Raw genomic sequence first — 12,467 nt, 5'->3', positions numbered from 1 at the left:
ATATATATATATACACACACATAATATATAAGGAGTTCTGGTAGCGTGGTGGTTACGAATCGTGCTTCTAACCTCAAGGTCGGCAGTTCAAAACTACCAGTTGTTCCATGGGATAAAGATGAGGCTTTCTGCTCCCGTAAAGATTTGCAGCCTGAGAAACCCTGTGCAGGGTCACTATGAGTCGGAACCTACTCGACGGCACTTAACAACAACAACAACATATACGTGTGTGTGTATATATTATTGTTATTAAGTGCAGTCAATTTGTTTCTAACTCATAGAGACTGTGTATAGAATTTCCAAGAAGCAGCTGGTGAGCTTGAACCACCAACCTTGTAATTCAACCAACATTGCAGTCCCGCTCATTAACCCACAGCACCACACCAGGACTCACTCTCTCTGTTTCTTTCTATCTGTCTGTCTGTCTGTCTCTCTCTCTCTCCACACACATATTATATATGTTGTTGTTAAGTGCCTTCAAGTTGGTTTCAACCCATAGAGACCCTGTACAGGGTTTCCAAGAAGCGGCTGGTAAGCTTGAACCACTGACATTGCAATTAGCTTTCTCTATCTTTACATATATACTTATATATACATAGCTCTGATAGCGTAGTGGTTACAAGTTTCTCTCTGTCTCTCTCTCTATCTATCTGATATAGTGGTATATCTATATCTATATCTATATATATCTGATATAGTGATATATCTGATATAGCATAGTGGTTACAAGTTGGGCTGCTAACCTCAAGGTCAGCAGTTTGAAACTACCAGCTGTTCCTTGGGAGAAAGATGAGGCTTTCTGCTTCCATAAAGATTTACAGCCTCGGAAACCCTATACAGGGTCACTGTGAGTCAGAGCTGACTCCACAGCACAGTACTACCACTATATATATGTGGTGGGGGGGGGGCGTCTATCTGTCTATCTATCCATATCTTTATCTATATAGATCTATATAGATATAGATACATAAAATAACCATAATGGAAAAATGAATCCAGGTGTGGTTCTGTAGGATAAGCACTGGACTGTTAACCTGTAAGGTTGTTGGTTTAAACCCTGTGCAGGGTCTATATGAGTTAGAACTGACTTGATGGCACTTAACAACAATGGAAAAGTAGGGATGGACCTAGCTCTATAATTCCCAGAAGACTGGACAGTGACTACATGCATACACAAATACATAGAAATGTTCACAGGCTCATGAAGAATCCACATGTATGAATAATCAAAGGGAAATTTCAATCAGCAATGGATGTATCCCTCCTGTGTGGATCTGTGGGCATAGGGAGCGTTGTATGCTTCATGATGGAATGTGAGGAGGTGAGCATCATGGACATTCTGTTGTAATGCTGGGGGTGGGGGATGTGGTTAATTAAAACATCTTTTCTGGAAAATGATGTGCAATTTGTACTTAGATGTTTACAATTGCACTGATTTGACCCAGCAATTTCACTTCTAGGGTCCGTTCTAAGAGAGTAAGCAGGTTTGTGGACAGAGATTAATGTGCAATTAAGTTTGCTTTATTGTTATTTTTAATAGGGAAATTTGAGAACTATTGAGTAGCCAATAGTAGGGGATACATGGTTCTATAGTTAGTTGTACATACTGACAGGCAATTATGCAATCATTAGAAGCTGGGTTTGCAAAGAATGTATGGAATTTGTTGCTAAGCTTGAAAACAAAGAACAACTGAATTACACAGCTGGTACAGGTGATTAAGCACTTGACTACTAACCAAAAAGTTGGTGGCACAAACTCACCAGGAAAACTCCCAGATGACATAGCCATATGTAATGCAGGAACCATGGGGGCCAGGGGTGAGAGATATCTAAATTATTATTTTTTAAAATGTTTTATTGTGAATTATGTGATAGTTTACATGGGAGAACATTAGTTTTACATTCATCCTATGGTATATTGTTTCATTGCCATGGTTACAGTCCCCTCCATAGATCATCAACCAACCAAACGGTACACCCTGCAAGCCTGGCCCCTGGTTGTCAGCACACAGCCCCTCTCCCTCTCTGTGTCTAAAGTCCCCATCTGCTCCATCTCTCCACGTCATCGTCTCTGCCTCCATCTCAGTCATCACTGCTTCTCTGGGTAGGGTCCCGCTCTCCACTCTTCTCCCTTGATGGTCCCAGGGACCTCTACTCATAGACTACAAAGTTAATCACTCCCCTCCTTGCTACAAAACATCTACCTTTACATTTCCAACCCTCACAATCAGTCCTGATAATAATTATTCACTATTATATCACAAGAGACCGCATTTCATTTCATCAGCCCTGCCTAGACAGATTGTATACTACCTTAGTGGAGATTCTATCTTCCTTCACGCCCTCTGAATCTAGGTTCCCTCTTGAAAGTTTGTTAGCCAGTCACTTGTTGCCTTTGTAGCCCTCCCATTTTGGGTAGCCGATGTCCAAGTTGCCCATCCCTGTCTACTCTGTGTATGGAGGGGGTGGGAATGATCTTTGTTGTAAAGATTTGTTTCCTCTTTTGAGCTACTGCATCCATAGGTGTAGGTCAAGTTCATCAGATTACTCTTTTTTACCTCTTCTTTCTTCTTCTGGTTGAGCTCTGATCATCCAGTCATTGAAGGCAGGTCAAGTGGGTATTATCTGCAAGTGTGGGTGTTCTTATGCATATGCCCTCTCTTCTTATAAGCTGGACGCTTCACTCTCCTCTCTAGTCCTCTTTGGCTATGTCACTGACTCTGGGCTGAATAGTCCCCAGGTCTTGCCACACTGGTGGCCAACCAGGTCTCCACCCGGGTTCACAGGAGTCTATTGAACATTGTAGGGCTTAGCTTGCAGCTTCATTGCTGTTTTTCCCTTACTTCCCCTTATCGGTGACAAGCGTGGTCACCAATCAGAGCGTGTATTCCCATTGAGTCTTAGTCTAGGAAGGGTGTTTACAATGAGGGGACTCGACCACTTGCCTTGGTGTCTCCTGGTTAAGCTTTTCCAACCTTTTGATACTAACTGTGAATTAATGCTCTGGACTGTAAGTTTGGTTTGAATTGCCAGGTCAGTGGTTCAAGCTCACCAGTCGCTTCTCAGAAACCCTATACAGGCTTGCTCTGAGTTGGAACTGACACTAAGGCACTTAACAACAACATCATGCATTAGTTGTAAGAATTATATTGATCAACACCCTGCAATGTGAAATGAGAATTATACAAAAGGATGCGTGGTTTCCCGGAGACTGATCAGTTCATTGTACTTGATGGATCAGGCAGAGAAAGCTCGAAAAGGGAACTGGGTTTTAAAGACTAAGTATCGTGTCTTAGTGGACTCGGAAGGTCAGGTTGCTTCAGGACATTCAAAAGCCTGGGTTGTGTCCATGGCAGAACCATAAATATACCTGGCATGGCCAAGGAAGGAAATTGATCTCAGGCTACGGGATCTGGACTCTCAGAGGAACCTAGGGAGGTAGAGATGTTTCTTAGTCTCAGTCCCTGATGAAGAATTTGGATCAAGAGTTATTTAAGCATCAAAACCTGATGACTGAGCCTGGGGACTCACAGCTAAGTGCTTATTGGAAACATACACATACACAGAACATAAGATAAATTCCATTACAAGACTAGCCTACAGATAAATACATGAAAAGCATTTTGAGGGGAAAATCCCCAAAATCCTCAATGTTGTTTCTGTGATAAAATCCAATGCAAACCATGGTTGAAATAAAATTAACTTCCTAAAAAATACAACTTAATTCTTCTCCTTTAGCCCATTCCTTCTTGTCCTTCAAGTCTTTCCACCTTTTGGAAAACCTGTTGGAGAAACTTCTTGGAACCAAGCTTCCTATAGATGCTATTCTGTCCTGCCTGCTTGTTGTTAAGTCCTGTCAAGTTGGTTCCAACTTTTAGGAGTGGCAGGTGGGCTTGAACCACTAACTTTGTGGTGACCAGTTCAGTGCTGATCTTGTAGTGCCACACCATGGTTCCTACCTGCCACCGGTTAGTAATCACCACTTAGATTATAGGCTTCAAGCAAGAAGGGTGGACAGTTACTAGATACAGCACTGTGTTCTCAGTGTTCTCATTCTATTCTGTCACATGGGGTGGCCCTGAGTGGAAATCCACTGAAAGTCACCCAACCACAACACTCTTTAGAAAGTGGTTTGCAGTGTTGTTAAGTGCCATCGAGTCAGTTCTGACCCATAGCAACCCTCTCTCTGGGTTTCCAAGGAGCGGCTGGTGAGCTTGAACTGCCAAGCTTGCAGTTCAAATCAACTTTGCAGTCCAGCGCATTAACCAACAATGCCACACCAGGACTTCGTGGTTCTTATTAAATAGTTGCTTCCTGAGTGTCCCTGTCCATTAATGGCTTTGCCAGAGTTCATCAAGTTGACATTTTATATAACTCCTCATGACTCAAATAGGCTGAGAGAATGTCCATTTTCCCGCACAACTTATTCCTTTTGAAACTGTTACTAAGCATGGAGATAGAGAGCAACTGGATTTCACAGTGCTGGTGTACATGGTTAGTCACGTGACCTTGTTCAAGAGTTCTGGCTAGAGCTCATCCAGAGGTACCTCAGAAGAAACTCCTGGAGATCTGCTTTCTAAAGAGTGTTGTGGTTGGGTGACTTTCAATGGATTTCCACTCAGGGCCACCCCATGTGACAGAATAGAATGACCTCATGGGTTTTCTTGTCTGTCATCATTGTAGGAACAGCCTGTCAGGTATTTATTTCTTCTGTGGAACCGCCAACCTTGTGGTTAGTCACTGAGCATTTAACCTTTGTGCCACCAGAGAACCCTATGGCATTCAGTTTTCTTCTGCAGCACATCACGTCTCCTTAAGTCAGTACTGACTGGGCAGCACCTGGTTTAATGTATTGGGTGAAGGTTGGGAGGTAGTTCGGGCCCAGGTTGATTCTCTGTCACAAGTTCCCTGGATGGTATCCATTGTGCTTTGTTCTGTTGGTTTCTCCTCCTCTGAAATGAGAGTCTGGAATGCATCTGAACTGCTGATTTCTGGGTCCCGCCACATGAACCTCCAGAATCTTTCTTGCAAACCTCAGCAGAAAAAGCAGCGCCTGATAAATGCCTGATGGTTTATTGATGTGCATGTCTATTAGATTAGAATGTGCATAGAGAGGATCACACCAGTCCAAAAAGTTTCCGGAAGACTCAGCTGCTTCCAGTGAGCTGGAGGATTTGTGTAACTATATTTAATGGGAAGATGAGTTCGTTTCCTTGCGGGGCTCTGTAGGCTGCTCTTAGGGAAATGTTGATGCTGTTGGATACCATCCAATGGATTCCAACTCATACCCACTCTGAGTGAGAGTAGAACCATCCCATAGCATTTTCTAGGCTGCTGTCTCCATGGAAGCAAACTGCTAGGTCTTTTTCTAACGGAGCTGCTGGTGGGTTTGAACCACTGACCTTTTGGTTAGAAGCTGAGCATTTGACTTTCTGCCCCCAGGGCTCCTTTCTGTTGGGGGAAATAGTGTGGGACAAGTCATGTCGTTGCTGGTGATGATGCTAAGGGTATTCATTCACCTCTGAACGTTCACCATGTTTCCTGCCACCACAAGTCTCTGACTGAAGGCAGAGCATTTTGAGCTCAATAAATGGCTGAACATGACTCACAATAAAGGATCTGTGCATTGCTTTTCTATACATACAAACAGCAGAGTGAGGGCAAGAAATGAAGTCTCACAAGCTAGCTGTATCAGAGATTTGCCTTTCCAGATCTGACCAGCATCCGGAGGATGTCTTTGCTTTTTCATACATTGCTAGAATTTTCTAAAGTGATGTGTGGATAATGTCATGATTTGCTTTCAGTGATACATGGATCTCATGGAGGTGGGGGTGGGGCTTATTAAAGCAAATGGTTAAACTGCATTAAACCCACTGCCCCATTGAGTGGATTCTAATACATAGTAATCTTACAGGGCAGAATAGAACTGCCCAAAGGGTTTCCCAAGACTGTACATCGTTACAGTAACAGAAGGCTGCCTCTTTCTCCGTCAGAGCTTCTAGTGTGCTCAAACTATTAACCTTTTATTTTGCAACTGAGCACTTAAACCACTGGGCCACCTAAAGACTTTCTTGAGCACATGATTAAAGTCCAAGAATCAAGAAGGAGATCAACACAGCTGCCGCATTCTGCTTCAGAAACACCTCAACTGGACGTCTCTGTGCATGTGATTGGCAAATGCGGTCTGCATTTCTGGCTCACATACGTTGAAGGGGAAAACATTTGAGAGGGGTCTGCTGTATCCTTGATGGTGCAAACCCTGGAAGATGAACAGAATAGCATACTCAATGATGTTAAAATCATTTGCAAAATCCCATCAAATATTGGTGAAATGTGTTGTCGCTGAGTTCTTTGGCTTTGCAATGACTTAGCCTTTAATTGTAAAGGATTTCCTCCTTCAAGCATATTGTGTTGATTGCAGAGCCCATGTGATTCCCTCTCAGGTATCTCATAATTCATTTATTCATTGTCTTGGCTAGAAGAAGAAAGATGTTAGAATATTGTGTGGGTGAGATGAAGCATTTTGCTGATTTTATTTTTCCCTTTTCTTTTCTCAATTGCCATTGTGTGTTTGCACTAGAGTGCCACTTTTATAATTAGACAGTCCTACATACTCATTTCCATTAGTATTAATTATCCTCTTTACATTAAGTTTTCACTTTGCTGCCACATGCGCCTTACCGTAAAATATTTGTCTGGAGTGGAGGAAGGAAAATACACACGTGCAATGATCTTTACGGCACCTTGTTCCATTACCTCACTCTATCCACGTGGAATCAGTCTTCGAAGTACAAAGGTGAAGTGGCTGTCTGCCACCTGAAAGACTGTCACCCAGCAGCCCTGAGGGAGAAAGGCCTGGTGATCTCCTTCTGTAAGAGATTACAGCCAAGAAAACCCTGTGGGGCACTTAGTTCTGTCTCCCACAGGGGGTAGCTATGAGTTAGAAACAGAACAACCATTATCAGTCAGGATGTTGATGCTCATTCTCACATGAGAAAGTGGACATTTGGAGAGATCCAGTGATTTTCGGGTGTCCTTGTATTGGAGTGGGAGAGCCGAAAATTAGACCTGCCATTGTCCTTACTTCTCCAGTCCTTTGAATGATGGGGTTTTCCTCTTCCTCCTTAGAAATAACATGGTGCAGTGGAGAACGTGTGCAGATTGGCAGATCTGTGTATGTCTCTGCTACTTGATGCAAGTGGCTTGTGCAGTGAGCCTGAAGATTGGTTGTTGGTTGAGACCAACCCAGCAGTACTGCGGAAGAAAGTCCTGGTGATCTGCTTCCCTAAACATTAAGCCAAGAACACCCAATGCTCAGTTCTACTGAGTCCCCAGGACTCAGAATCGACATGTCAATGGGCTGCTCCCTACATGGATTCCCTAGGTGGGAATAATAGTTAAGTGCTGGATTGTTGTTGTTGTTAAGTACCGTGGAGTTGGTTCCGACTCATAGTGATCCTGCACAGGGTTTTCGAGGCTGCAAATCTTTACGGGAACAGAAAGCCTCCTCTTTCTCCTGCGGAACAGCTGGTACTTTTGAACTACCGACCTTGAGGTTAGCAGTCTGATTTGTAACCACTATGCTACTGAGCTCTTTAAGCACTGGATTACTAGCTTAAAATTTGTCAGCTTGTGGTTCAAATTCACCTGGAGGCATCCCAGCAGACCCCTGGTGGCAATCTGCTTCAGAAAGGTCACAGCCTTAAAAATCCCATGGTTGCTAAGGCTATGACACCACATGGGGTCACCATGGGTCAGAATCAATTAGCTAGTGACTGGTTTGGTTTTTACTCTCTCAGTGGCTGTTGGGAGAGCTAAGTAGACTCTCTTGGGTTTCAGTTGTCCCTCAGAATACATGAATTCTGCAGAGTTAGCACCAGATACACCCAGGCAGGATGGGCTGGCTCAAAGGGATCCTCTCCGGCTTCCACCCTTGTCTGCACCAACCTGTCAGCCATTGTTTGGCATTACTGATGGCAGTTCCAGGTAGAAACATGGCTCCCCAGCATGAACAGGACAGCTTTCTTTTTGTTCTGTTGGCAACCCCCATGTGAAAGAGAAAAAAACAAGCAGCCATGCCTTTCAAGGTGAGATGCAGGAATTAGAAATGGGGTTTGTAGGAAATAAATGAAAGGAAATTGTCAACAATTGGTACAGAGATTTGGACCTAACAAACACTAGAGTGGCCAGGCAGGATCTGTGCTCTTCCATTTACTACACTTTGCAGGGGAAGGTGGCCTGCTGACAAACTCCCCCGGGTGGAACTCTATGCATTTCCTACTGCCTGGGACCAGTGATGCTCAGCGCTCCCCGGAGGTAGAGCACAAACCATCAGTCGATGGCACTTCTTCCTTTGAGACACTCTTCATAAAACCATAGTTATCGTGTACCCTAAACTAGATATGGGGTATACCAGATACCTGATAGCATTCATCAAGAAGACCTAACCATTTCCATTGTACCATATTGTTGATAATTGTTGATAATTGCTGTGAAGTTGAACCCGTACTCATGGTGACCCCAAGCTCCATGGAAGGAAATGCTGCCAGATCTTGTGCCATCCTCAGGATCAGTTGCAGATCAATGAGGTTTTAATTGACAGATTTTTGAAAGTACTTCTTCAGTCTCTTCTTCCTAGTCCATGTGAGTCTGGATGCTTCACTTAAAGCTGTCCAGCATCATGGCAGCTGTGTGTAAGCCTCCACTGATGGGTGGGTGGTGGCGCACTGTGTGCATGTGGCGCCCTGCTCAGGAATCACACCAGGACCTCTTGCAAGGAAGCTGAGAATGTTACCAGTACACTATCTATCACTTCCCCTTGTTTTACGAATGAGACGGCTTATCCAGAGAGGTTGCCCAATGCTCCAAACGTCTCACAGCACAGCCTGAGACAGAGCTGAATAGCAGCTCAGGTCTGACTGCCTCTTATTCAGGAACAGCATTCTGGGAGCCATGGGCTGCTTGGTCCTGTTTCACCAGAGATAAATCTTCAGAGCCTTATTACTTTCTGGAGCTGGAGGTAGATTCTCCTGAAATACTCTGTTGGCCACACTGTGAAAGCCAGTGATTCACAGATCCTTGCCAAGGGACCATCATAAATCCTGTGGAGACAGAGAAGTCCCTAAAGGCAGCAGGGTTCTTTGCAGTGGCCCACAGCCTTGAACAATAATGTTGAGAAGAGGAGTATTTGCAACAATGCTTGCGAGAGAGCCAAAGGGCTTGTTGACATGGGCCGGGGCCCAGATGGTCCCCTAAGCAGGGTTTGATGGAGAGAGCTACCTCACAACACATGGAGGCGTGGAAAAACATGAGGGACAGTGTTGTCTGACAGATAACTGTCACGTGTGCTGTCCTTCATCCTTGGCCTCAACTCACCAGTTACTGTGTCTTTTTAGAAACAAGAAAACTTGCCTTATAATCTGCCCTGTTGTTGTTGTTAAGTACCATGGAGTCATAAAAACCCTGTATAGGGTTTCTGAGGCTGTGAATATTGCACTGAGCAGAAAGTCTCATCTTTCTCCTATGGAGTGGCTGGTGGGCTCAAACCACCAACCTTGTTAAGAGAGCCACCACACTCCTCTTCTGTCATGTACCTTGGTGAGAAGGAGAGGCCTGGATGACATCACTTCTGTCCATCCTAGCTTCCCCAGCCCTGTTCCCACCCCCAATGGGTAGAGAGGAGCAGAGTACCGGTGATACAAACCTTTCCCTCTGTGCAATCGTTCTGCCAATATTTGCCAGGTCCAGGAGCCCTGGTGGTGCAACAGTTAAGTGCTCAGCTGCTAACAGTAAGGTTGGTAGTTCAACACCACCCCCAGCCACTTCCTGGAAGAAGACCTGACAACCAGTTTGTATAATGATGACACCCTAGAAAATTGTGTGAATCAATAATGTACTTGATGGCAGTAACAATGTAATAAGGACAGCAACAAACACTTGTAAGACACAGTTTTGTGTGCTGAAGAGTGCATGGTGTGAGGGAGAAGGAGACTCTGTGTGTGTGTGTGTGTGTGTGTGTGTGTTCATGAATGCGGCCTTATTTACATAAGGGTATTCCTGAGTGTATAGTTTTTAATCAAAAATGTGAACTCTATTTTTCATGCATGGATGGAAGATGATTTACTATTGCCTTTATAAGTTTTGCTTTTTCTGTAAAATAAGATGTTTTGTAAAGACACTTTGATTTCCTGGGTGGTTGGTATGAATGGTTCACACACCTGACAGTTAACTGAAATCCACCATAATACCTCAGGAGAAAGTCCTGGCAATCTACTCCTTAGAAAGAAGCTATTAAAACCCCAATGGACCATAGTTTTACTCTGTGAGTTATAATCAATTTAATGACAGCAGAGTTTATAAAGAAAATGACTATGGGGGGAAGGCTTCAAAAGTTTGCTAGGGAAAAAAAAATGGAATTAAAAGATAATGACGTTTTTCTGAGAACTTTTTGAAACTCGCACTGTAGTTAGAATCTGGGTCTTTATTGCTACTCAACTCTTTCTTTTCATCTTGTTTTTGTTAAACTGTTTACATCCCACCCCCTCATCTCTCTCTCTGAACACATACATGCCCCCTCTTTCTCTTCCCTCTCTCTCTCCCTCAGAAATGCTTGGCCAAGAATACACCCATTGGAATTTAGTAACAATGTTCAACTTCTTGGGAGAATATTTTTACTAAGTTTTAGTCTTTTCAAAAGGCCCTGCTCTCATTCCTGTGTCTGTGAGTTACATGCCAACAGCTGGACCGTCAGGTATGCACTATTGGGAATCCCATCACACAGAGAAGTAAAGGTTCTGAGAGGGGCGCCCCATTGCCTGTGGTCACTTCTTTCGTTAGTGATGGAGCCTTAATGTGATCTCTGGATTCCTCGCACCAGCGTTCTGTGTTCTTGTTCCTCCCTGGGGTTCTATTGAAGGGCAGCGGAAGACAGTTCATTTGGGCATATTGATCCGGTGCTTTTTTATTACTCTCATCAGCAACTTGTTCCCTTTGGAGCCAGGGTGTTTTTGCACTGCTAACCCAAGCATACCCCTGTCCCCTGTGGCATTCCCACTCCCGCTTCCGTAGTCAGGCAAAGGAACAAGGGAAACAGAAAGTTAAATGAACTCCCCAAAGGGCAGTCAGCAGGAGCTAGTGGACATTTGCTTTATTCTATTTGTTTGATTTAGAACAAAACAAAACAGCAACTGTTCCCTGCCTTTGGGTCCAAGGACTTAGCCACAGATTTAACAGCAGCAGCCGCTCCCATCAATAATGAAAGAGTCTCTGAGTTGTCTGAAAACAACCAGGACATCAAAGCAACACACCAAAATGAGAATCCAGTGTTTACTTCTCCCTCTTCAGTGCCCTAGGGTCAGCTTCCTCCGAGGCCTTACTCCCTCGCAGTGCTATCTGTCCACCTACGCTACTGGGACTCTGGTTGCATATGCATCACCTCAGCCCCCTCCCCCAGACCTGCTGAATCAAACACTGCATTTTAATAAGGTCCTCAGGTGATCTATGTATCCCACCTGAATTTAGAGATCATCTGAAGAACAGAGCTGATGCATTAGACATTAAAGACCAGAAGAGTTGTGGGATGCCATCAAGGGCATCATCATCATACAGGAAGAAAGCAAAAGGTCAAGAAAGAAAGAAAGATAAGAAAGAAGGAAAAGATCAAAATGGATGCCAGAAAAGACTGAAAATTGCTCTCCAATGTACAGATGCTAAAGTAAACGGAAGAAGTGAGGAAGTACTAAGTGCCAAACAGAAAATTTCAAAAGGTAGTTCGAGAAGACAAAGTCAAATATTATAATGAACTGTGCAAAGACCTGGAGTTGTAACACCAAAAGGGAAGAGGATGTCAGTATTTCTCAGAGACATGATACTCAGCTGAGAGACCTAAAGGAGCAAATTCAAGCCTCAACATGCATTACTGAAGGATTCTGTGGGCAAAATATTGAATGATGCAGAAAGCATCAAAAGAAGATGGAGGGAATACACAGTCACTGTACCAAAAAGAAATGGTCGATGTTCAAATATTTCAAGAGGTAACATAGGATCAAAAGTCAACGATCCAGAAGGAAGCAGTCCAAGGTGCATTGACACCATTGGCAAAGAGCAAAGTACCAGGAGTAGATTGAATACAAATTGAAATCTTTCAACAAACTGATGCAGCACTGGAGTCAATCACTCATCTATGCCAAGAAATTTGGAAGACAACTACCTGACCAACTGACTAGAAGATATTCCTATCTGTGCCCATTCCAAATTGGGGTGACACAATGAAATGCAAAAATCATCAGACACTATCATTGATGCCCATGTAAGTGAAGTTTTGCTAAAGATAATACAAAAACGGCTGCAATCATACATTGACAGAACTTCCAGAGGTCCAAGCCAGATTCAGAAGAGGGTGTGAAATGAGGGATATCTTTGCTGACGTCAGATGGAACTTGGCTGAAAGCAGAGAATACCAGAAAGAT

At 43.7% G+C, this 12,467-nt stretch overlaps 1 protein-coding gene across 1 annotated transcript in view; it reads left to right on the top strand.

Annotated features, from left to right (window-relative positions):
• The window catches only part of CDH11 (cadherin 11, type 2, OB-cadherin (osteoblast)), a 220,599-nt gene that overhangs the window by 55,487 nt on the left and 152,645 nt on the right, over positions 1 to 12,467 (top strand). The window lies entirely within an intron of this gene.

This window comes from Chrysochloris asiatica, unplaced genomic scaffold (assembly GCF_000296735.1).
Source record: "Chrysochloris asiatica unplaced genomic scaffold, ChrAsi1.0 scaffold00055, whole genome shotgun sequence".
In the NCBI taxonomy this organism is placed as follows: domain Eukaryota; kingdom Metazoa; phylum Chordata; class Mammalia; order Afrosoricida; family Chrysochloridae; genus Chrysochloris; species Chrysochloris asiatica.
This window is presented reverse-complemented; position numbering and strand designations above follow the sequence as displayed.